The 25,584-nt window shown below is 43.4% G+C and overlaps 2 non-coding genes across 2 annotated transcripts; one reads left to right on the forward strand and one right to left on the reverse strand.

The window, feature by feature from the left end:
• The first annotated feature begins 5,907 nt into the window (after positions 1 to 5,907).
• Positions 5,908 to 5,979, forward strand: TRNAP-CGG (transfer RNA proline (anticodon CGG)). The gene has a single exon. It is a non-coding gene; the product is annotated as a tRNA-Pro (tRNA).
• A 372-nt stretch (positions 5,980 to 6,351) lies between these two features.
• Positions 6,352 to 6,423, reverse strand: TRNAP-AGG (transfer RNA proline (anticodon AGG)). Its single transcript has one exon. It is a non-coding gene; the product is annotated as a tRNA-Pro (tRNA).
• Positions 6,424 to 25,584: the final 19,161 nt, after the last annotated feature.

The following is a 25,584-nucleotide window of genomic DNA, read 5'->3' on the forward strand; positions in this document are numbered from 1 at the left end:
GCCTAACCTAACAGCCTGCAGCAATGCTTCTTACTCAGCCTGCCTAACCTAACAGCCTGCAGCAATGCTTCTTACTCAGTCTGCCTAACATAACAGCCAGCAGCAATGCTTCTTACTCAGTCTGCCTAACCTAACAGCCTGCAGCAATGCTTCTTACTCAGCCTGCCTAACCTAACAGCCTGCAGCAATGCTTCTTACTCAGCCTGCCTAACCTAACAGCCTGCAGCAATGCTTCTTACTCAGTCTGCCTAACCTAACAGCCTGCAGCAATGCTTCTTACTCAGTCTGCCTAACCTAACAGCCTGCAGCAATGCTTCTTACTCAGCCTGTCTAACCTAACCTAACAGCCTGCAGCAATGCTTCTTACTCAGCCTGCCTAACCTAACAGCCTGCAGCAATGCTTCTTACTCAGCCTGCCTAACCTAACAGCCTGCAGCAATGCTTCTTACTCAGTCTGCCTAACCTAACAGCCTGCAGCAATGCTTCTTACTCAGTCTGCCTAACCTAACAGCCTGCAGCAATGCTTCTTACTCAGCCTGCCTAACCTAACAGCCTGCAGCAATGCTTCTTACTCAGCCTGCCTAACCTAACAGCCTGCAGCAATGCCTCTTACTCAGCCTACCTAACCTAACAGCCTGCAACAATGCTTCTTACTCAGCCTGCCTAACCTAACAGCCTGCAGCAATGCTTCTTACTCAGCCTGTCTAACCTAACAGCCTGCAGCAATACTTCTTACTCAGCCTGCCTAACCTAACAGCCTGCAGCAATGCCTCTTACTCAGCCTACCTAACATAACAGCCTGCAGCAATGCTTCTTACTCAGTCTGCCTAACCTAACAGCCTGCAGCAATGCTTCTTACTCAGCCTGCCTAACCTAACAGCCTGCAGAAATGCTTCTTACTCAGCCTGCCTAACCTAACAGCCTGCAGCAATGCCTCTTACTCAGCCTACCTAACCTAACAGCCTGCAACAATGCTTCTTACTCAGCCTGCCTAACCTAACAGCCTGCAGCAATGCTTCTTACTCAGCCTGCCTAACCTAGCAGCCAGCAGCAATGCTTCTTACTCAGCCTGCCTAACCTAACAGCCTGCAGCAATGCTTCTTACTCAGCCTGCCTAGCCTAACCTAACAGCCTGCAGCAATGCTTCTTACTCAGCCTGCCTAACCTAACAGCCCGCAGCAATGCTTCTTACTCAGCCTGCCTAACCTAACAGCCTGCAGCAATGCTTCTTACTCAGTCTGCCTAACATAACAGCCAGCAGCAATGCTTCTTACTCAGTCTGCCTAACCTAACAGCCTGCAGCAATGCTTCTTACTCAGCCTGCCTAACCTAACAGCCTGCAGCAATGCTTCTTACTCAGCCTGCCTAACCTAACAGCCTGCAGCAATGCTTCTTACTCAGTCTGCCTAACCTAACAGCCTGCAGCAATGCTTCTTACTCAGTCTGCCTAACCTAACAGCCTGCAGCAATGCTTCTTACTCAGCCTGCCTAACCTAACAGCCCACAGCAATGCTTCTTACTCAGCCTGCCTAACCTAACAGCCTGCAGCAATGCTTCTTACTCAGTCTGCCTAACATAACAGCCAGCAGCAATGCTTCTTACTCAGTCTGCCTAACCTAACAGCCTGCAGCAATGCTTCTTACTCAGCCTGCCTAACCTAACAGCCTGCAGCAATGCTTCTTACTCAGCCTGCCTAACCTAACAGCCTGCAGCAATGCCTCTTACTCAGCCTACCTAACCTAACAGCCTGCAACAATGCTTCTTACTCAGCCTGCCTAACCTAACAGCCTGCAGCAATGCTTCTTACTCAGCCTGTCTAACCTAACAGCCTGCAGCAATACTTCTTACTCAGCCTGCCTAACCTAACAGCCTGCAGCAATGCCTCTTACTCAGCCTACCTAACCTAACAGCCTGCAACAATGCTTCTTACTCAGCCTGCCTAACCTAACAGCCTGCAGCAATGCTTCTTACTCAGCCTGTCTAACCTAACAGCCTGCAGCAATACTTCTTACTCAGCCTGCCTAACCTAACAGCCTGCAGCAATGCCTCTTACTCAGCCTACCTAACATAACAGCCTGCAGCAATGCTTCTTACTCAGTCTGCCTAACCTAACAGCCTGCAGCAATGCTTCTTACTCAGCCTGCCTAACCTAACAGCCTGCAGCAATGCTTCTTACTCAGCCTGCCTAACCTAACAGCCTGCAGCAATGCCTCTTACTCAGCCTACCTAACCTAACAGCCTGCAACAATGCTTCTTACTCAGCCTGCCTAACCTAACAGCCTACAGCAATGCTTCTTACTCAGCCTGCCTAACCTAGCAGCCAGCAGCAATGCTTCTTACTCAGCCTGCCTAACCTAACAGCCTGCAGCAATGCTTCTTACTCAGCCTGCCTAGCCTAACCTAACAGCCTGCAGCAATGCTTCTTACTCAGCCTGCCTAACCTAACAGCCCGCAGCAATGCTTCTTACTCAGCCTGCCTAACCTAACAGCCTGCAGCAATGCTTCTTACTCAGTCTGCCTAACATAACAGCCAGCAGCAATGCTTCTTACTCAGTCTGCCTAACCTAACAGCCTGCAGCAATGCTTCTTACTCAGCCTGCCTAACCTAACAGCCTGCAGCAATGCTTCTTACTCAGCCTGCCTAACCTAACAGCCTGCAGCAATGCTTCTTACTCAGTCTGCCTAACCTAACAGCCTGCAGCAATGCTTCTTACTCAGTCTGCCTAACCTAACAGCCTGCAGCAATGCTTCTTACTCAGCCTGTCTAACCTAACCTAACAGCCTGCAGCAATGCTTCTTACTCAGCCTGCCTAACCTAACAGCCTGCAGCAATGCTTCTTACTCAGCCTGCCTAACCTAACAACCTGCAGCAATGCTTCTTACTCAGCCTGTCTAACCTAACAGCCTGCAGCAATGCTTCTTACTCAGCCTGCCTAACCTAACAGCCTGCAGCAATGCTTCTTACTCAGCCTGCCTAACCTAACAGCCTGCAGCAATGCCTCTTACTCAGCCTACCTAACCTAACAGCCTGCAACAATGCTTCTTACTCAGCCTGCCTAACCTAACAGCCTGCAGCAATGCTTCTTACTCAGCCTGTCTAACCTAACAGCCTGCAGCAATACTTCTTACTCAGCCTGCCTAACCTAACAGCCTGCAGCAATGCCTCTTACTCAGCCTACCTAACATAACAGCCTGCAGCAATGCTTCTTACTCAGTCTGCCTAACCTAACAGCCTGCAGCAATGCTTCTTACTCAGCCTGCCTAACCTAACAGCCTGCAGCAATGCTTCTTACTCAGCCTGCCTAACCTAACAGCCTGCAGCAATGCCTCTTACTCAGCCTACCTAACCTAACAGCCTGCAGCAATGCTTCTTACTCAGCCTGCCTAGCCTAACCTAACAGCCTGCAGCAATGCTTCTTACTCAGCCTGCCTAACCTAACAGCCCGCAGCAATGCTTCTTACTCAGCCTGTCTAGCCTAACCTAACAGCCTGCAGCAATGCTTCTTACTCAGCCTGTCTAGCCTAACCTAACAGCCAGCAGCAATGCTTCTTACTCAGCCTGTCTAGCCTAACCTAACAGCCAGCAGCAATGCTTCTTACTCAGCCTGTCTAGCCTAACCTAACAGCCTGCAGCAATGCTTCTTACTCAGCCTGTCTAGCCTAACCTAACAGCCAGCAGCAATGCTTCTTACTCAGCCTGTCTAGCCTAACCTAACAGCCAGCAGCAATGCTTCTTACTCAGCCTGTCTAGCCTAACCTAACAGCCTGCAGCAATGCTTCTTACTCAGCCTGTCTAACCTAACAGCCTGCAGCAATACTTCTTACTCAGCCTGTCTAACCTAACAGCCTGCAGCAATGCTTCTTACTCAGCCTGTCTAGCCTAACCTTACAGCCTGCAGCAATGCTTCTTACTCAGCCTGTCTAGCCTAACCTAACAGCCTGCATCAATGCTTCTTACTCAGCCTGTCTAGCCTAACAGCCTGCAGCAATGCTTCTTACTCAGCCTGCCTAGCCTAACCTAACAGCCTGCAGCAATGCTTCTTACTCAGCCTGCCTAGCCTAACCTAACAGCCTGCAGCAATGCTTCTTACTCAGCCTGCCTAACCTAACAGCCTGCAGCAATGCTTCTTACTCAGCCTGCCTAACCTAACAGCCTGCAGCAATGCTTCTTACTCAGTCTGCCTAACATAACAGCCTGCAGCAATGCTTCTTACTCAGCCTGCCTAACCTAACAGCCTGCAGCAATGCTTCTTACTCAGCCTGCCTAACATAACAGCCTGCAGCAATGCTTCTTACTCAGTCTGCCTAACTTAACAGCCTGCAGCAATGCTTCTTACTCAGCCTGCCTAACCTAACAGCCTGCAGCAATGCTTCTTACTCAGCCTGTCTAGCCTAACCTAACAGCCTGCAGCAATGCTTCTTACTCAGCCTGTCTAACCTAACAGCCTGCAGCAATGCTTCTTACTCAGCCTGTCTAACCTAACAGCCTGCAGCAATGCTTCTTACTCAGCCTGCCTAGCCTAACCTAACAGCCTGCAGCAATGCTTCTTACTCAGCCTGCCTAGCCTAACCTAACAGCCTGCAGCAATGCTTCTTACTCAGCCTGCCTAACCTAACAGCCTGCAGCAATGCTTCTTACTCAGCCTGCCTAACCTAACAGCCTGCAGCAATGCTTCTTACTCAGTCTGCCTAACATAACAGCCTGCAGCAATGCTTCTTACTCAGCCTGCCTAACCTAACAGCCTGCAGCAATGCTTCTTACTCAGCCTGCCTAACCTAACAGCCTGCAGCAATGCTTCTTACTCAGTCTGCCTAACTTAACAGCCTGCAGCAATGCTTCTTACTCAGCCTGCCTAACCTAACAGCCTGCAGCAATGCTTCTTACTCAGCCTGTCTAGCCTAACCTAACAGCCTGCAGCAATGCTTCTTACTCAGCCTGTCTAACCTAACAGCCTGCAGCAATGCTTCTTACTCAGCCTACCTAACCTAACAGCCTGCAGCAATGCTTCTTACTCAGCCTGTCTAACCTAACAGCCTGCAGCAATGCTTCTTACTCAGCCTGTCTAACCTAACAGCCTGCAGCAATGCTTCTTACTCAGCCTGTCTAACCTAACAGCCTGCAGCAATGCTTCTTACTCAGCCTGTCTAACCTAACAGCCTGCAGCAATGCTTCTTACTCAGCCTGTCTAACCTAACAGCCTGCAGCAATGCTTCTTACTCAGCCTGTCTAACCTAACAGCCTGCAGCAATGCTTCTTACTCAGCCTGTCTAACCTAACAGCCTGCAGCAATACTTCTTACTCAGCCTGCCTAACCTAACAGCCTGCAGCAATGCCTCTTACTCAGCCTACCTAACATAACAGCCTGCAGCAATGCTTCTTACTCAGCCCGCTCTCACACGCTGAGACGCTGTGGGAAGAGATACAAGGGAGGAGGCATTGTGGACTCTGTGGAGGAGGAAGAGGCTGAGTGTAGCTCTGTACATAGTGTCTGGGGGAGGAGACATCACATAATGGTTAGATTAGACACAAGAAGGGCCGAGATACGGTAATAGAGAGGAGCGGTCTGCACAGTGTCTCTGACTGAGGCAGGAGGCGACACGGGCAGCTTGATTTAGTGACGCTGCAAGCAACAACACTCCGTGCCACTGAATGCCTGCAGCTGTTGTCCCTAGGACACCGTGTTAAGCACGTGACCGTGTGACAAATGAAAAAAAACAACCCTAAGAATATTGTGTGCGTATTCTCATGTCACCTAGAATTCCCGTTTGACCTTGTGGTGCAACAAGACCATTACAGTGACGCAGAATAAATCCGTTACGGAAATATCGATATGATTAAAAATATGACCTCACATTATCGGGATACGACGAGTTAATATACTTATATTGGAAACAAGTAGCAACAGTGGCTCGTTGGTCTAGGGGTATGATTCTCGCTTCGGGTGCGAGAGGTCCCGGGTTCAAATCCCGGACGAGCCCTCTTTTGTCATTTTTTTTTTGTTTCTGTCGTGTAGTAATATGCAGTTGGATTATTCATAATGTTATCTCTTTGCATATTTATTTTGTAATAGTTTAGTTTTTAAATTCCATTTGCACTGACTTACAGGACATTTATCTGCCTTTATATGCGTGCCATAAACAAATAGCTATGCACATAATTTTATTTTTCCCAAAAAACTATATTTACCCACAAAAGAAACCTATATTGTATAGCATTATCCCTGCATTTATTTATATAATATGCAAATATGCACACTTCATTTTTGCATACTCTACCACTTTTATTTAACACTCTCCAAAATTGCATAGAAAAGTACTTGAGTTTTCCTAACAGGAAAGTCACAAAAATAAGGGCTCGTCCGGGATTTGAACCCGGGACCTCTCGCACCCTAAGCGAGAATCATACCCCTAGACCAACGAGCCACCTTGTGTAACTTTGCCTCACAATTGTTATATATAAATAATATATAAATGCCATTTCAATACACATTTGTTATGCGCTATCATCAAACCATTTGGAAAATATTTACGTTTATAAGTAAATAGTATTTCATTCACGATATGTCTCTTTTAGAAACTATAACAGCCTTTTATGTATTATAGCAGAACCTGTGCAATCCTAATTTACAATGCAAAGTCAGAATACCAGAGAGTTCACCAGCGGACACGTGTTAAACAGAGGGCATGAAGAAAATATAGTCAGTGACGTCATTGTCCTGGGAAGTAAACAACATTTATTACGTCAGTCAATATCATAGTTGCCAACATTTGAAAAAAATTTCCAGGGACACTTTGCAGCTATCAATTACTTGCATGAAATGTTTTACCACACCCCCTGCCCTAAAGTACCGCCCACTTTACCAAACCTACATAATTAGCATAATTTAGCTCCGCCTATTTGTTATGGGGCTGATATATATATATAAATCTGCCACTGTTATATACAGTTTATTAGTCATTATCTAATATGTTGGTTCTGTAAGTACTGATATTTTGTAGTAAAGCTTCAGAAGCTTTACTGCAAAATATCTGTACTTACAGAACCAACAGATAATAACAAATAAACTGTATATAACAGTGGCAGATCATTTGCTAATATAAGCCAGGGTAATTAAAAAATTAAGAAGCTTTACTGAAAAATATCTGTACCAGCAGATATAACAAATAAACTGTATATAACAGTGGCAGATCATTTGCTGATATCAGGGGTATTAATTAAAAAATTTAGAAGCTTTACTTCATTTTTTTAATTACCCCTCAGATTTGGGAATTAATATCTACCTGCTGCTGGTTCTGTTACTAACACAGTTAGTTTACAATTTGTCATTTTTTATTAACCTTTTTTCTAGCATAACAGACTAAGTCTGACAAGTAGTCAAAAGTCACAGAATATTTGTTTTATTAATATTTTTAAATAATTCATTGGTGATTCACGGTGTATCAACAGTTGGCTAAAACTTTTTATTGCAGCCGGTTCATTTAGGGCTGAGTCTCACCTCGTCCAGATCGGCTGTCTCTATACTAAGTCAGGCAGATGATTTTTTTTAGGGTGTGCGACACAGACACTCTCAGCTCAGACTCAGCTCTGTCAGACAGTGTCCTCCTGCTGCCGCGTGTGTTGGAAGGCTCAGTAGTGCACTGCTCTAGTGAGCGGCAATGCGGGGTGGTCACGTGAGATGCCTGGTGACGTCACTGGTGTGCTCGTCGCAGTGCTGACAGCGCGATAATGAAAAATTCAAAGGAGATGGAGCTCAGAGTGGCAAACACACGGGATTGCGCTAGATAACTCAAAAGCGCTGCAGCTGCCTGCTACTCTTGCCGGGACAGTCCGGGACATTTAAATGCCCGGGACCCGGTCCCAAATTCCGGGACTGTCCCGGCAAAAACGGGACAGTTGGCAAGTATGCAATATATGTGTAATGGAGATGGTTATTTAACCTATATTTTTTACTAGGACACCCATTTTGACCAGATTAGTGAAACTTTAAATACACAGTGTAAATTACAGGTTTTTCTATGTTGCAGGCGCAGTGTAAAAATACTACAAAGAGTAGAAACATTGTGATGTGTATATTGTACATACAAATCCTTCCTGTGTTGTAGCCCTCAGTTTACGCCGGGGTTAGGTTTCAGAAGGAATGGTTGTAAATCGAAACCGATGTAAATTGAAACCCAGTTTATAATGTAAGTCAATGGGAAGTGAGGGAGATAGGTTCCAGGCCCCTCTCAAAATTGTCATAAGTAACACCTAATACATTATTTTTAAAGCTTTGAAATGAAGACTTTAAATGCTAACCAGCATTATTAACCTAATAAAATAATCACACAACACAGAATATATTATTAAACTAAGTTAAATGAACAAAAACATTTGCTAAACAGCATTATAAACCTAACAAAATAATCAAACAACACAGACTTCACTTGCATTATTCTGCAAACAGTTCTTTCTATGCATTTCAATCTGGACTGATTTATAGACAGGAAGATCTTGCTTTCTTTTGAAATCTGCTTGAGAGCTCAGGTCTGGTTAAACTGATTAATTTCAGCTTGGCTTTGCTGCAACACAAGGGGACAGCTCCACCTACTGGCTATTTTAATAAATGCACTGCTTCTCAATGCTTTTCAATAGCAGTCACATGACTGGAAAAAAAGGTTGTTATTCTGAAACGGTGTAAATTGAACCGTTGTAAAACGAGGGCCACCTGTATTACTATAGGTAAACATTCCCAAAACTGAATTCAAAATTTCAAAATCACAATTTATTCTGAAACCCAGAATCTTTAATTAACATTTTTTTAATTAAAATATTAAAAATGACTGTTTTCCCTGTCTGTAAGTCACAGTTTTCTCTGCCTGTGTCTTTGGTTATTTTCTTGTGTTCTAAACTGCAAATAAAAGTCTATTTAAAACAACAAATATGGCCTTTCTGATTACAGAGCTGTATATATAGAAATATATTATAATGATATAAAACAACCTTTAGGTTACAAGTATAAGCTGTACTATGACATGTAAATATGACCTAAATGACATTAGATATTGTTGTGTACACTTTGTCTCATCCCCTCTCTAAACTGTCCCATTGTACAGATGCAAATATTCCAAAATCCAAACTATTTTCCAGTGCCAAACAGTTTGGGTAAAGAGTTTTCTACCTCTAATGTGCTTGGCTTTACCCTTAGCATAAATACTTTAGTTCTGAGCCACAGCAGACACATCAGATCCCCAGCGCTCACCACTTCCACGTCTTCTCCGGCAGCGTGTCTTCAGCGAGTGCACACGTCATCAGCCTGCTTCCAAGTGAGGGTGTCGTAAGACAGCGTCGTCGTTAGGACGCCAAACAAAGTGCAAACAGAAATTCAGTAAGTCTATCGCAACTCCTCCCCAGGAAAAGCACAGTGACTCTTGTAGTAAAAGTAGAAAAGTCTTTATTGGTAGTAGAGCGTAGATAAAAACAGGGATGTGAGATACAACTCACAAATTCAAAATTGGTGTTCCAGTATTGCAAGACACGGCAAACATGTTTCGTGTGGGGCCTCCACACTTGTTCACTGCTGTTAATTGCAAGCACTGGATACACCTTTAAAGGGCAATCAATCACCAAAAATTGTAAACATGTGTGTACTTAACCCTGCCTATATAGTAAATTACCAAAAGATACACAAACATTGTACATGTGGGAAAATTGAAACAACTAACATTAGAAAATATATATATAGTAAATAACATCATAATTTTTGAGCTATACAAGCAAGATGTATTATATATGATTCTATTAGGGAACCAGGAAAGACCAGGACTTGTGAGAAAAATAAACATTAAATAAAAAGGTTGACATCAGATTCCATATTAATGCCAAGCGGATATCTGGTATTGAGAGTGAATATCCACTGAGCCTCCTTATAGCTCAGTTTATATTCCCTATCTCCCCCTCTGGAATGTTTTGGAATGTAGTCAATGGCCTGAATTGATACTAGGGATGAGTCAGCATCATGCATATTTTTAAAATGCTTAGCAACAGGCGTGAAGACATCAGGGTTATCAATATCCCTGATGTGTTCTAGTGCTCTGTCCCTGAGCATACGCTGGGTTTTTTCCAACGTATTGGATCTGGCACCCCCTACAGGTCAAAAGATAAACTACAAAAGTAGATTTGCAATTCAATTTTTGTCTAATTTGATATGACTTATTTGTAACTGAGGAATGAAAACAATCTCCCTCCACCACATAATTGCAGGTTTTGCATATTTTTGCTTTGCATCTAAAAAAGCCCATCCTCTGCGATAACCAGGTACATGATCTCTGTGTGGGCAATTGTGAAGGAGCTACTATGTTGCCAATAGTGATAGCTTTCCTAGCTACAAATTTGCAGCCACTATTAGCTACCCTTTCCAAAGAAGGATCAGTAGCAAGAATAGGTAGACTTTCTCTAATCAGATTGCAAATTTTGTTGAACTCCAGACTATAAGGAGTGCTAAAGATAAGTTTATCTCTGCAAACTTCCCTAGTAGATGGAGTTCTATCAAATCTCTTATATGTTAATAACTGACTACGTGGGATTTTTCTGATTTGTTCTCTTGTAGATTTTAACAAAGTTAGTGGATACCCTCTCTCTAAAAGCCTCTCCTCCAAAATGTCAATTTGTTCATTAAACATGGTATCATTAGAACAAATTCTGCGTGTTCTAATGTACTGACTTTTAGGTATGGCTTTTAGAACGTGTTTTGGATGGCAGGATTGGAAATTGAGAATAGTGTTTCCCACTAGTTGGTTTACGATATAAGTTAGTATCCACAGTCTTAGTGGATATTTGAGCGGGAGAGCTCAATGTCCAAAAATTTAGTGTGTAGTGGATGTTGTTCAAAAGTGAATTTGAGATTTACCTCATTGGTATTGATGTACTTAATAAAATCCTCTACACTACTGCTATCCCCATTCCACACCAGCAACAGGTCATCGATGTAGTGCCCAAAGTATATGATATTGTCCTTGTGGGGGTTGCCATCTCCATAGACGTGGAACAGCTCCCACCATCCTATATAGAGATTGGCATAGGAGGGGGCAAACTTAGTCCTGGTCTTTCCTGGTTCCCTAATAGAATCATATATAATACATCTTGCTTGTATAGCTCAAAAATTATGATGTTATTACTATATATATATTTTCTAATGTTAGTTGTTTCAATTTTCCCACATGTACAATGTTTGTGTATCTTTTGGTAATTTACTATATAGGCAGGGTTAAGTACACACGTTTACAATTTTTGGTGATTGATTGCCCTTTAAAGGTGTATCCAGTGCTTGCAATTAACAGCAGTGAACAAGTGTGGAGGCCCCACACGAAACATGTTTGCCGTGTCTTGCAATACTGGAACACCAATTTTGAATTTGTGAGTTGTATCTCACATCCCTGTTTTTATCTACGCTCTACTACCAATAAAGACTTTTCTACTTTTACTACAAGAGTCACTGTGCTTTTCCTGGGGAGGAGTTGCGATAGACTTACTGAATTTCTGTTTGCACTTTGTTTGGCGTCCTAACGACGACGCTGTCTTACGACACCCTCACTTGGAAGCAGGCTGATGACGTGTGCACTCGCTGAAGACACGCTGCCGGAGAAGACGTGGAAGTGGTGAGCGCTGGGGATCTGATGTGTCTGCTGTGGTTTGCTCGTTGATCCGCTGCTGCCCTCACTCACGTAAGGCTGAATGTAAGCGTTATACTGTGCGGTGCTGAAGATTCTAATTGCCTGTTGTGCCGTAATTTACTCTTTTGACTCTGTTGCTTTATGGACTTTTGGTAGTAGTAAAATCATACACACATTGCCATCATGTCAGAAGCTGCTAACAGCTTTGTTTTACGGGACTTGGAAGCTACTTTACACACATATGAGGAAGGGGTCGATGATATATTTGATGACAACACTAACACTCTAGATGACCTCTTTTTTTTTTTTTTTTTTTTTTTTTATAATATTTTTATTGAAAAAGGAAATCCATGAGGGGTACAGAAAAAAAAAAAGCAAAGGGGAAGGACAATGGGGTGTATTTACATCTCAATTTCACATATTTAGAAGTTATAGAAATACATTTTACCTTCGAAGAAAGAGAGAAAAAACAAAACAAACAAAAAAAGAAAAGGAAAAAAAAATTTCCTTCTATGTTATATACAGCCCTTTAACCAAGGGCTTACTCACAAAAACTAAGTAAAGTCTCAGTCCTTCAAATCCCCTATCCTTCTTAACAACACCAAAACAATTAATTCCTCCCTGCAAGAACAACCTTTTATTATATGGTATGTAAACAGCAAAACAAGAAGAGAGAAAAAAAAAAAAAAAAAAAAAAAAAAAAAAAAAGAGGGGGATATAAGTATAATATAGTATCCTCAGTCTTCTCCTATACCCAGCTCAGTATACCAAGGGTAACTCATTTCTAAGTATGGCGTTCATTACGTACTCTGTAGATCTAAGTGGATAGATAATTTTCTTTTGCATATCCACTGACTGTGAATATATCAATATCTCCCATTTCTTAAAGAATCTCTCAACTTCGTTACTTTTGTCTAGTTCTAATAAGCATTGCTCTATAGTCATTTGTTTCATGATCTGATTATTTACTTCAGATATAGCAGGCACTTTTTTCGAGATCCATGTTTTCAATAATAAGAACCTGGCCACCCCAATAGCTAATTCAATAAATTCCTTATTATTGATCTTTTCTTTTATATCTGGAGGGAATAGAAAAAATACTAAAGCTCGATGGATCTTAAACTCTTTTTTTAATATTCTTGATAGCCAAAAACTCATTTTATTCCAATATTGTCTAATTAATGTGCATTCCCAAAAGTAATGCACAATATCAGCCCCCCTGCTACCGCATTTAACACATTTATCTTGCGTTTTGCTATTCCATCTTGCCATGGCAGAAGGGGTAAGATATATTTGATTTATAATATTATTATTTACTTCTCTAAAGTTAGTAGAAATAAAGATCTTATTAGATCTCATGATACTGTTTTGTATATATTCTTCATTACAGACTGTTAAGCCCTTCAAATGCCATTTCTTAACAATCAGTTGGAGATTTGAATTACCCTCCTGTCTTAATGATTCCCTGTACCATTTTTTTATTGAGAAATTCCCACCCTTACATAGATCCAAAAGATGAGTAAGTGGCGGCCAGCCCCATTCATTATTTTGATTCTGTAGTAATTTGTTAGCAAGATCTCTTAATTGTAAATAAGCAAAAAAGTCTTTGCTAGGGAGGTCAAATTCACCTCTTAGCTCTTCAAATGTTTTAATCTGTGCTATAACTGAAGTAAAAATAATTATTTGACTGATATTAATTAGGCCCTTTCTTTTCCATCTATGGAATACTGCGGATTTTAAGGCTTCTGGAAACGGAGGGTAACCAGTTATTGTTAAAAACTTAGATACTGCAAAATTGACTCTTAATTTCTTGCAGAATTGTTGCCAAGCTTTTATAATGCTGAGATATGAAAACAGACGTTTGATTTTCTGAGGGATATCTTTAACTTGTGTGTGTAATAACGCTTTAGTTGTATAGGGTTTTACAATCTCTTCTTCTAATAATTTATCTGTGAAATATTCTTTATCTATCAGCCATTCAGCTGCTATTTTAACCAGGCATGCTAGGTTGTAATTCCTAATATCTGGTAATGCATAGCCCCCATATTCTTTGGAATATGAAAGTGTTTGTAGAGAGATTTTTCTCCTTCCATTTCCCCACAGAAATTCTGTTATATTTTTATTAAACAGTGAGATATCGGCCTTCTTTAGAAGGAGGGGTAAATTCTGTAGTTTATAAAGGATCTTAGGGACAATAATCATTTTAATTAAACCGATCTTTCCAGATAGAGATAGTGGTAAGTGTTTCCAGGCATTTAGCTGGAGGTATATTTTCTGTAGAGTTAGAGTTAAATTTGAGTCATACCAACATTTTGGATTCTTATTAAGAATGATACCAAGATACAAGATTTGGTCCACAACTTTAAATGGACTTTTATACGAATCCTTATAATTACTGAGCCTAGATGACCTCTTTTTTCATATTGATGAGTTAAGACGCAAGGACATCAAACTTGATCTTGATATAAAAACTTTTTTACTTTACAAAAAACAAGCAAGGATACCGAGAGGATTGAGGATCAGAAAATTCCCTTCTTTTTCTGTAACGGACTCTGATTTTATTAACAAATGGAATCATGTATTGGATGTTTGTTCTTTTGCTCTCATAGATCTTTTGGTGGAATATAAAAAACAACTTAGGCTAGACCTTGTTGCACAGATTAAATTGGTACAGCAGGATTTACTTAAATTTCAATCTGATATTAATTTTGTTCCCTATGATAATAGGTTTGAAGCTAATATGGCCAAATTCACCAAAGATTTGTGGGAATTTAAAAAACAAAAACTATCTAGAGACAAAAGGGATTATGATTCTGAGAAAGTTTATAGGTGGAATATCTCTAGACAGGGGTCTAGACATCATAGTCGTAAGTTTCAGAAATTTAATCAAAGCAAAGATATTGCTAAAGAAAGCAAAAAAGTACACTTTGCTGAAACCGACTATGAGGTAGAAACCTCTGATCCGGACTCTGGCGATGATGTGGTCTTGCCTAGTGTCAGTTCGGCACTGGACAATCCAACTAATCATATTAATGAGTCAAAAAACGAATTACGCCAGGGGACCAAACAAAAAAGAAAAAAAACACGAAGGGGCAGGAGGGGTGGCAAAAAATGCAAACATACAAGGCAGATATCAAACGAGGACACAAACCAGAAAATACCTCTAAGAAATGTTGTAAACCTCTCCAAGGTCCCTCTTACACATACTGATAAGGAGGTCCTTAGCCTGGGTTTAGGGTTTTCACCTACATCACATTTTAACCTTTTTGGTACCATACATGACGTCAATTTATTTGTACGTAAACTTACGCTGAAAAAACATTTTTCAGGTAATAGCGATGGCTCTGAACAGAATGTTGTAGCTGGTGTTAGCAATGAACAAGATATGAACAAAGAAACACTCATGTTTGATGAACAGTGTCTAATTTTGGATATGACCACAATCTTAAATGAGGACATTGTGCAGCCTGAGGTTGTCGCAAGGCCACCTTCAGTTTCTGGTCTGAAAAAAAGTCATTTCTACCCTGTACATAGTAGGAGCAAAAATATAGAAGTCTTTCAGCGTACAGTGGAGAAAAAACTTGTCCTTTTATCAGAGGAGGTACACTCCCATAAAACCAGAATGAAGGATCGCTTTAGAAACAACCTCACAACTGCACAACGAGAATCCCTTATTGCTTTAGGTAAGAACACTGCCTTAGTCATTAAAGAATCTGACAAGGGGGGCAATGTGGTGGTTATGGATAGGGAGTATTATATTAGTGAATCGTATCGTCAACTAAACGACACAGAGGTTTATAAAAAACTCACTTTTAATCCCACCACCGCCTACATGCCCCTAGTTGAAGACATATTGACTCTAGGCACACATAAGGGTGTTATACTGGCTTCACTTGTAAACTCACTTTTACCAAAAAAACCATTAACTCCGGTTTTTTATTTCCTTCCAAAGCTCCACAAGGATGCAAAAAATCCCCCCGGTCGTCCCATCATTTCGGGGGTTGATTCACTTTTGGAGCCCTTATCTGAATTGGTTGATTCTTTTCTCCAGCCCATAGTGGTCAACCTCATGAGTTACATTAGGGATGCCACCCAGGTTTTAAGAACAGTACAGAACATCACATGGGAGGAGACATACAGATTCGTGACTATAGATGTTGTTTCTCTTTACACCTCCATTCCACACCAGCGGGGGCTCGATGCAGTGTCCTCAGTTTTAGACAATTACTCTAATTATTCGGTGGAGGTCAAACAGTTTCTTATTTTGACCATCGAATTCTTATTAACTCACAATTTTTTCTTGTTTGAGGGATGTTGCTATCTCCAGAGGCGTGGAACGGCAATGGGGGCTAAGTTTGCCCCCTCCTATGCCAATCTCTATATAGGATGGTGGGAGCTGTTCCACGTCTATGGAGATGGCAACCCCCACAAGGACAATATCATATACTTTGGGCGCTACATCGATGACCTGTTGCTGGTGTGGAATGGGGATAGCAGTAGTGTAGAGGATTTTATTAAGTACATCAATACCAATGAGGTAAATCTCAAATTCACTTTTGAACAACATCCACTACACACTAAATTTTTGGACATTGAGCTCTCCGCTCAAATATCCACTAAGACTGTGGATACTAACTTATATCGTAAACCAACTAGTGGGAACACTATTCTCAATTTCCAATCCTGCCATCCAAAACACGTTCTAAAAGCCATACCTAAAAGTCAGTACATTAGAACACGCAGAATTTGTTCTAATGATACCATGTTTAATGAACAAATTGACATTTTGGAGGAGAGGCTTTTAGAGAGAGGGTATCCACTAACTTTGTTAAAATCTACAAGAGAACAAATCAGAAAAATCCCACGTAGTCAGTTATTAACATATAAGAGATTTGATAGAACTCCATCTACTAGGGAAGTTTGCAGAGATAAACTTATCTTTAGCACTCCTTATAGTCTGGAGTTCAACAAAATTTGCAATCTGATTAGAGAAAGTCTACCTATTCTTGCTACTGATCCTTCTTTGGAAAGGGTAGCTAATAGTGGCTGCAAATTTGTAGCTAGGAAAGCTATCACTATTGGCAACATAGTAGCTCCTTCACAATTGCCCACACAGAGATCATGTACCTGGTTATCGCAGAGGATGGGCTTTTTTAGATGCAAAGCAAAAATATGCAAAACCTGCAATTATGTGGTGGAGGGAGATTGTTTTCATTCCTCAGTTACAAATAAGTCATATCAAATTAGACAAAAATTGAATTGCAAATCTACTTTTGTAGTTTATCTTTTGACCTGTAGGGGGTGCCAGATCCAATACGTTGGAAAAACCCAGCGTATGCTCAGGGACAGAGCACTAGAACACATCAGGGATATTGATAACCCTGATGTCTTCACGCCTGTTGCTAAGCATTTTAAAAATATGCATGATGCTGACTCATCCCTAGTATCAATTCAGGCCATTGACTACATTCCAAAACATTCCAGAGGGGGAGATAGGGAATATAAACTGAGCTATAAGGAGGCTCAGTGGATATTCACTCTCAATACCAGATATCCGCTTGGCATTAATATGGAATCTGATGTCAACCTTTTTATTTAATGTTTATTTTTCTCACAAGTCCTGGTCTTTCCTGGTTCCCTAATAGAATCATATATAATACATCTTGCTTGTATAGCTCAAAAATTATGATGTTATTACTATATATATATTTTCTAATGTTAGTTGTTTCAATTTTCCCACATGTACAATGTTTGTGTATCTTTTGGTAATTTACTATATAGGCAGGGTTAAGTACACACATGTTTACAATTTTTGGTGATTGATTGCCCTTTAAAGGTGTATCCAGTGCTTGCAATTAACAGCAGTGAACAAGTGTGGAGGCCCCACACGAAACATGTTTGCCGTGTCTTGCAATACTGGAACACCAATTTTGAATTTGTGAGTTGTATCTCACATCCCTGTTTTTATCTACGCTCTACTACCAATAAAGACTTTTCTACTTTTACTACAAGAGTCACTGTGCTTTTCCTGGGGAGGAGTTGCGATAGACTTACTGAATTTCTTTAGTTCTGAGCCACCCCTGACACTGCTCATATTTACCAAAACCAAAAGTCCTTAATCCAGCACACAGCGACCCATTGCACGCCACTCCAGAGCTCCACTCCAAACTCTGAATAGATAATGAAAAATCCAAACTGAGTAGCAGCTCATATTTAGGCCCTACTTTAGGCATTGGTCAGTGAGAAACCACACGCAATTTGTTTTAGGAGACTCAGCAGATTCTAACTATACCATTATTTTATGTGTATATCATTCATGCAAATAAAAGCGTGAAAATTAGATTTTTAAGGTTATAAACAAATAGTCTGTGTGTTTTATCCCTACGCTTTATAGTAAATAGAGGGGTTTCAGGGGAGAAATTATAATTGGTGCACCAGGACTGAGGGGGGCCATAGCAGCTAATCTATAGATATGCATGTGCACAATCCTAATGTAGGGAGCCTTTTTATTAGTGCAGTGCAGGTCTTAGGGTTGCCAAGTGTCCAGTATTCAACCCGGACAGTCCAGTATTTTAACAGGCTGTCCAGTAAAATCTGTACAAAAATACTGGATACTTAAATGTCCAGTATTTTTAAAGACCCCTGTCAGCTAAATGTAAAGGACCTGACCCCCTGACTCGTCAAACACCCGTCCCTTTGAACCTTAATTACCCCAAGCGTACTTAATAAATAAACACACTGAGACTTTGTTTGGTGAAAAATCTGGCCACAGCCTTTTATTTAAATAACAATTTGAAAAACTAATAAATAACTCTTTATGAAACATAAATAACTTTAATAACTTTAGTAACTTTGAATAACTAGAACCAGCTAGTAACACCAGATGTAAATGCTAGTCCCCCATTGTCCACATCATCCTCACCTTTTATTGTTGACCAGGCCGTACTTGATATTACCTGGACTTAATAAGTCCGTTATTTAACCTCAACTCCAAGGAACCCCGTGTCCAAGAAGTTACTTAAACTGCTCTCCCACCCCGTGGGGAGATTAACCCATTCACCTATGGCCATAGTCAACTTGTTTACGTGAGGGGACTAACACCCGCCCATGCTGCGACAACGAAAATACAATAACAACTTGGGAGGGAGGGAGGGCAACTTGCTAGTTTGCTTAACAAATTCAGTCTGTCCCAAAATGGCTGCCGCTACTGCCCATAGGTGCTCCCCCTATACCCCACCCCTTCCTACGCAACGTAGGGACTGTCTCCTCCCAGGGGTCAAAGGCCCCTTACCTTAAGCTCCGCTACGTCCAGGAGCTGACTTGACCCCCTGACTCGTCAAACACCCGTCCCTTTGAACCTTAATTACCCCAAGCTTACTTAATAAATAAACACACTGAGACTTTGGTGAAAAATCTGGCCACAGCCTTTTATTTAAATAACAATTTGAAAAACTAATAAATAACTCTTTATGAAACATAAATAACTTTAATAACTTTAGTAACTTTGAATAACTAGAACCAGCTAGTAACACCAGATGTAAATGCTAGTCCCCCATTGTCAACATCATCCTCACCTTTTATTGTTGACCAGGCCGTACTTGATATTACCTGGACTTAATAAGTCCGTTATTTAACCTCAACTCCAAGGAACCCCGTGTCCAAGAAGTTACTTAAACTGCTCTCCCACCCCGTGGGGAGATTAACCCATTCACCTATGGCCATAGTCAACTTGTTTACGTGAGGGGACTAACACCCGCCCATGCTGCGACAACGAAAATACAATAACAACTTGGGAGGGAGGGCAACTTGCTAGTTTGCTTAACAAATTCAGTCTGTCCCAAAATGGCTGCCGCTACTGCCCATAGGTGCTCCCCCTATACCCCACCCCTTCCTACGCAACGTAGGGACTGTCTCCTCCCAGGGGTCAAAGGCCCCTTACCTTAAGCTCCGCTACGTCCAGGAGCTGACTTGACCCCCTGACTCGTCAAACACCCGTTCCTTTGAACCTTAATTACCCCAAGCTTACTTAATAAATAAACACACTGAGACTTTGGTGAAAAATCTGGCCACAGCCTTTTATTTAAATAACAATTTGAAAAACTAATAAATAACTCTTTATGAAACATAAATAACTTTAATAACTTTAGTAACTTTGAATAACTAGAACCAGCTAGTAACACCAGATGTAAATGCTAGTCCCCCATTGTCAACATCATCCTCACCTTTTATTGTTGACCAGGCCGTACTTGATATTACCTGGACTTAATAAGTCCGTTATTTAACCTCAACTCCAAGGAACCCCGTGTCCAAGAAGTTACTTAAACTGCTCTCCCACCCCGTGGGGAGATTAACCCATTCACCTATGGCCATAGTCAACTTGTTTACGTGAGGGGACTAACACCCGCCATGGACTGGACTGATTGCCAGACAGACCAGACCCGCCACCCCTCACAATATCTCCTTTAATGTTTCTTGGATCCCCAAGATGAACAGTCTCAAACCAAACATATTAAGGTGCACACCATCATTAGAATAAAACTCGCCGTTACCAACATCCTCCAAGTCCTTGTGATAAATCACGGACCCTCCCACCCTTCGCATAAAAGCTGCGACCAGTTTATTAACCTTCTTACGACTGTTATTCAGCCTGTCATGATTCCAGGCTGACCTCCACACCAACCTAGGGACAATGCACGACCATAAACAGTCAAGCCCGGAAACAATTCCAATAACCTAGCTAAGTCCCTTTTGATCCTACGGACGAGCTCCCTTTGGGGCAAAAAACCTAAGTCGTTTCCCCCCGCGTGTACCACTAAAAATTTTGGAGGTGGAAATTGTTTTGCATAGTCAATCACCAACAACAACAACTGGTCCCATCTGAGACCCCTAACGCCGAACCATTTCACGATCACTGCCGATCTATCAAAACCCAGTTGCAGACCATCTGACTTGACCGCCGCCGCTCTCCTGGCCCAATAAATAAATGAGTGACCAAACACCCATACGTGTACCGGACCTACAACAAAATAAACGAAACATAATGACTTACACTCTCAAGTGCGGCCGCACATAAGAAAGAAACCTGGAAGAGGTCCATCTACCTACGTTCTTAATGATGTTATCCCCCAAACCTAACACCGCAGCTTCAGTGGCCGCCCCTATTCTAAAGGAATGAGATCCGAAATCTTTAGGATTCAGCCCCACCTCAGCCAACGCCTTTGCCAAAACAGACCTGAACTGGAATTGTGACAAAGCCCCACCATCCTCATGCATCAACAAAGACCCCCCCACATTAGGCCGTAAACGTAAATAGTCACTCACGGCCGCACAAGGACAAACTGAAGCCCCTGTCGGGAACAACACCACCGACTTCCCTTTTCCCAACTGATCAGTCTTTGATTTTCTAATATAAATGGACATTTGTAAGTCTGTGACCACCACGTCCTTCACTCCCAAACCCCCGTGTGACCAAGTATTGCCACTAACCAACTCAGAAATTCTGAATGCCCCAAAGAATGCCAGCGCGAACGCGGCCGTAAACAGAGAGGCTTCGTACCCGGATGAACACACCGTCTTCAAGACCGTCACCAACCTATCCAAAAGTGAAAAGGAAACTGGGCGCCGTTTATCCATAGTACGCCCAGCCCCTTTTTTAAGACCTTTAACGATCTGACGAACACAAAAAATTTTGTCAAATCCGTGACACCCAGCAATTTGAAACGAAAAGCCAGTGCCGCTAGCTTTTTTATCAATCATCGAACGGGACAATGAAACAGCTCCCCACCCAGATAACCAGTGCAGAAACACCTCTACACATGCTCTGTCACCTTCCACAGTACCTCGTCTGGCAAGCAAAGTTTCCCATTCCGCCCAAATTTTCTCATAAGCTGACCATGTGCTGGGTGCTAAGGACGACCTCACCAAAAGTAGCTAATCCTCCATGCCAAGATTCCATAACCAGCTCGGAAAGGACCTCCGCTCTCTGCCCGCCTGAGGTGCCAGCTCCCAGAATCGTTGCCACTGCAAGCGAGAAAGAGCATCCGCAATTGAGTTGGAAACCCCAGCAATATGCTTCGCTCTCACCATGGCATTCAAACGCATGCATTGGAACACCAGCATTCTCAACAATCTGATGACCGGCGGAGAAGACGCCGTCAGCGTATTTACTGCTGAAACCACTCCCATATTATCAGAATAGAACAACACCGACCTGTTCTCAAATGCCCTATCCCACACATACATGGCCACCAATACAGGAAATAGTTCCAGAAAGACCAAATTTTTGGTCAAACCAACCTCTTTCCAAACCACCGGCCATTCAGCCGTGCACCACTCATTCTGAAAAAATGCTCCAAAACCCACGCTGCCTGCTGCATCAGTGTACAACCCCAATTCGTCACATGTGAGTCTAGGCGCCTGTATCAACGCAGACCCGTTAAACTCATTAAGGAAATCCGCCCAGACTCGTAGATCGGATTTAAGTTCCTTAGAAAGCCGTACAAAATGATGAGGGCGAAGAACTCCGGCCGTAGCCAAGGCCAGACGCCTCGAAAAAATCCTACCAATGGGAATAATGCGACAAGCAAAATTTAGTTTACCCAATAAGGATTGCAACTCCCTCAGCTTTACCTTTTTGACGCTCAAAAAGGAGGCTATCACCTTTTGCAAGTCTAACACCTTGGATTCTGGAAGTCTGCATTCCATGAGATCCGAATCAATCACAATTCCCAAAAAACTGAGCACTGTTGAAGGCCCCTCCAACTTCTCGTGCGCTATGGGAACCCCAAATTCACTAGCAATGCCACAGAAAGTATCCCTGAGCCTTGCACAAACCTGAGAGCCCGCCTGCCCGACGAACAAAAAATCGTCCAGGTAATGAACCATGGACGACAAACCCGATTTCTCCCGAGCAACCCATTCGAGAAAAGAACTAAAAGTCTCAAACAGGGAGCATGAGATGGAACACCCCATGGGAAGGCACAAATCAACGTAAAAAGCGTCGTCAAAAGTACACCCCAACAACTTATGTGAAGTTGGGTGCACCGGCAAAAGGCCGCCTCTATATCGACCTTTGCCAACAGGGCATGTCTACCCGCCTCCCTGACCAAAGCCACCGCCTGGTCGAAAGAGGCATATTTTACCGACACCAACTCCACTGGGATACCATCGTTCACTGATTGCCCATCGGGATATGACAGATGGGGAATCATCCTAAAGGCTCCAGGCTCCTTTTTTGGAACGACGCCTAGGGGCGAAATACGTAAACCATCAATAGGAGGAGAGGAGAATGGTCCCGCCATTCTCCCCAACTCCACTTCCCTGCCGATTTTTTCCCTGACCACCTGAGGCCGCTCCCTTGCCGATTTTAAATTACCAGAAGACAGCGTCAAGCCGCCAACTGACGGAATAACAAAACCATGAGTGAATCCATGGAGCAGAGTGGCAGCTTTCTCAAAACATCCACGTTTACTGACAATCCTGTCTACTGGGCAATTTCCCCTTCTTAAAACACTTGGCGTAGGGGTGTCCGCTACCACCGCAGCCAGAGCACTCATGACGAAATTTGCATGTGGATCCCCACTTGCATTGCCCCTCATTGAAGGCAAAACACAAACCTTTTTTAAAGGGAAGGGCCGATGAACCGGCCGCAGCCTGACCGCCGGCCGTCCCCCGAAAGGGCTGTGAAGCACGTAGAGGTGTCATAACCTTCAACCACAACCCCATGTCCCGGTCATCCCATTTCATTTCCGATTTCACTGCCAGCCGTTGACGAAAATGTTCGTCGTACGACCACCAGGCCATACCCCCATAAGTGTGTTGCGCTGCAGCCACTTCATCCAAGTAACAAAACAAAGAGGCGCCTTGTTCCGGAAACCTCTCCGCCATTACACTGGCGTATATTACGAAGGCTTGAAACCAGTTCGTAAACGTTTTAGGAAGCTTCCTATAACGTTTTTTGCGCTCATCTTCCTCTTTTTTGGATGCCTCCTTCTTTGAGTCCTCAGGCAATTCGAAGGACTGCTCCAGAGGCAACAAGGAAAACAGTTCAATGTACTCCCATTTCCAAATTTTTTCCCTAGTCTCTTCCGTTAAATGTAACCCCAAAGGCCCAATGGAACATAAGCATGACCTGGACATAGCAGTGTCAGCCACCCTCAACTCCGGGCCATCCTGAGCTTTCTCATTCCCAGTAGACTGCCAGGCAACCGGCACAGCCTGAGCAGGTTGCCCCGACGCAGCCGGCAAAACTGTCCCTCCGGATCCCCCGACACTAACACCTGTCACTGCCGCTGGGGCGGGAACCACACCCCTATCTGACACCCATGCTCTAGCAGCAGAGGGAGCAGGGACATCCACAACCCTGGCAGTCTCCGCCCTCCTTAATAATTCCTGGATACCCTCCAAAATTTTAAACGAAGCGGAATCACTGGCGGCCCACTCATGACCCACACTTCCGCCCCCTTTCCCCAAGTTTACCAACAGAGCTGGCTTACCTGCTGCAGCCGCGACATCCACCGCCTGTGTCGAATCCCTTGACACTCGATCTGACCCAACAATGCTCTGGCCCAGTTCCACAGGCCATAACTGATCCGATTGCACCTGTAACTAGGATGTTGTGATACATCCCTGCAAGCAAATGGCCCCCTTTGCGGCTGACCAGAAGGACCGGCCGTTCTCCCAGAGGGCCCCCCCCTAAGTCTTTTTGCCACGGTAGGCCCTGTGTTCTCCGACCACCTCTGCACTCCATCTCTTCTTATTCCACTTCCACCACCCCTGTGTTGCTGGCGACCCTGAGCAGGCCCCGCGCCAACACCAGCCATTGCCCCATGCCTCCTTACAGACTCCATTTCCTCATCAAACCTAACATCCCTACTTCCCGCCAAAGCCCCAGCACTCACCACTCCGCCTCTGACCTGTTCCTCAGCAACAATAGCACCTTCATCAGGATCCAAACTAATAGAATCCGTCCAGGAATCAGCGAGCCGGAAGGCGTCTGCCTCCCCGCCGTCCGTGGCATCATCCACTCTGATGCCCGTGTGATGGGCTCTGGGTCTATCTGCGGAAGAAAGCATATGAGGAGTTGGAATATTCACACCCTTACCCCTCCCTACATATGAAATACCGCCCCTTGCGCTCATCCGCACATGGCCTCTCTGAGACTGCTGTTGAAATTGCACATTTTTAACCTGACTCCTCGCTGCAGGGGAAGGGGGAATAACATCTTCACTTTCTGAAAGGCTAGAGAAGGACTCAATCGCCCCTTCTACCAAATTACTATGCTGAGAAACTCTCCCTTTTCCAGCCCCTCTTGCCCGCCCTCTAGCTCTGGAAGTGCCGGCCACTAAGGAAGCCCTGCCCTTCTGTTTTGAACCCCTAGTGGGCCGTATCCCAAAACCTAATCTCTGAACAGCACCCCTGGCAGGCCATCTCTGGCCGTGACGATAAGGCCTCACAGTAGCACCATCTCTGGCCAGAGAACCAGGACTAGGGGTTGAGTAGCCTGCCCCCAACTTATCATGGCCCCCACTAACAACAGGAAGAGGGTCAAGCACAATAATAGTATCTTTTTCCCCATGAGGGGACACAAGTAAAAACCTGTGACTACTAATTCCCTGCCTACCCTGAACCCCATCAGGCTCATAGGAGCCGTCAATTAGTACCGGGCTGATGGCTGCATCCTCAGGCCCCCTAGGGCCGTGTACCACATCCTGTTCCCTGGACTCACCCGTCTCCACATTCTGCCGCACAAGGAGTACCTCAGCATAGACATGCGGCTGCACCGGAACCTCCTGTTGCGCTCCAATCCCAGCCTCCTCGACGACGGTCACAACAGCTTGCTCACTGCGGCCTCCAGACCCGGTCTCAATGAAATGGCTCTTACGCTTTTTTTCCCGCTCCCTGACCGACCTCAGGGCTGAGCCTGTCAGGGGGGCG

This window comes from Bombina bombina, chromosome 3, assembly GCF_027579735.1.
Source record: "Bombina bombina isolate aBomBom1 chromosome 3, aBomBom1.pri, whole genome shotgun sequence".
Classification (NCBI taxonomy): domain Eukaryota; kingdom Metazoa; phylum Chordata; class Amphibia; order Anura; family Bombinatoridae; genus Bombina; species Bombina bombina.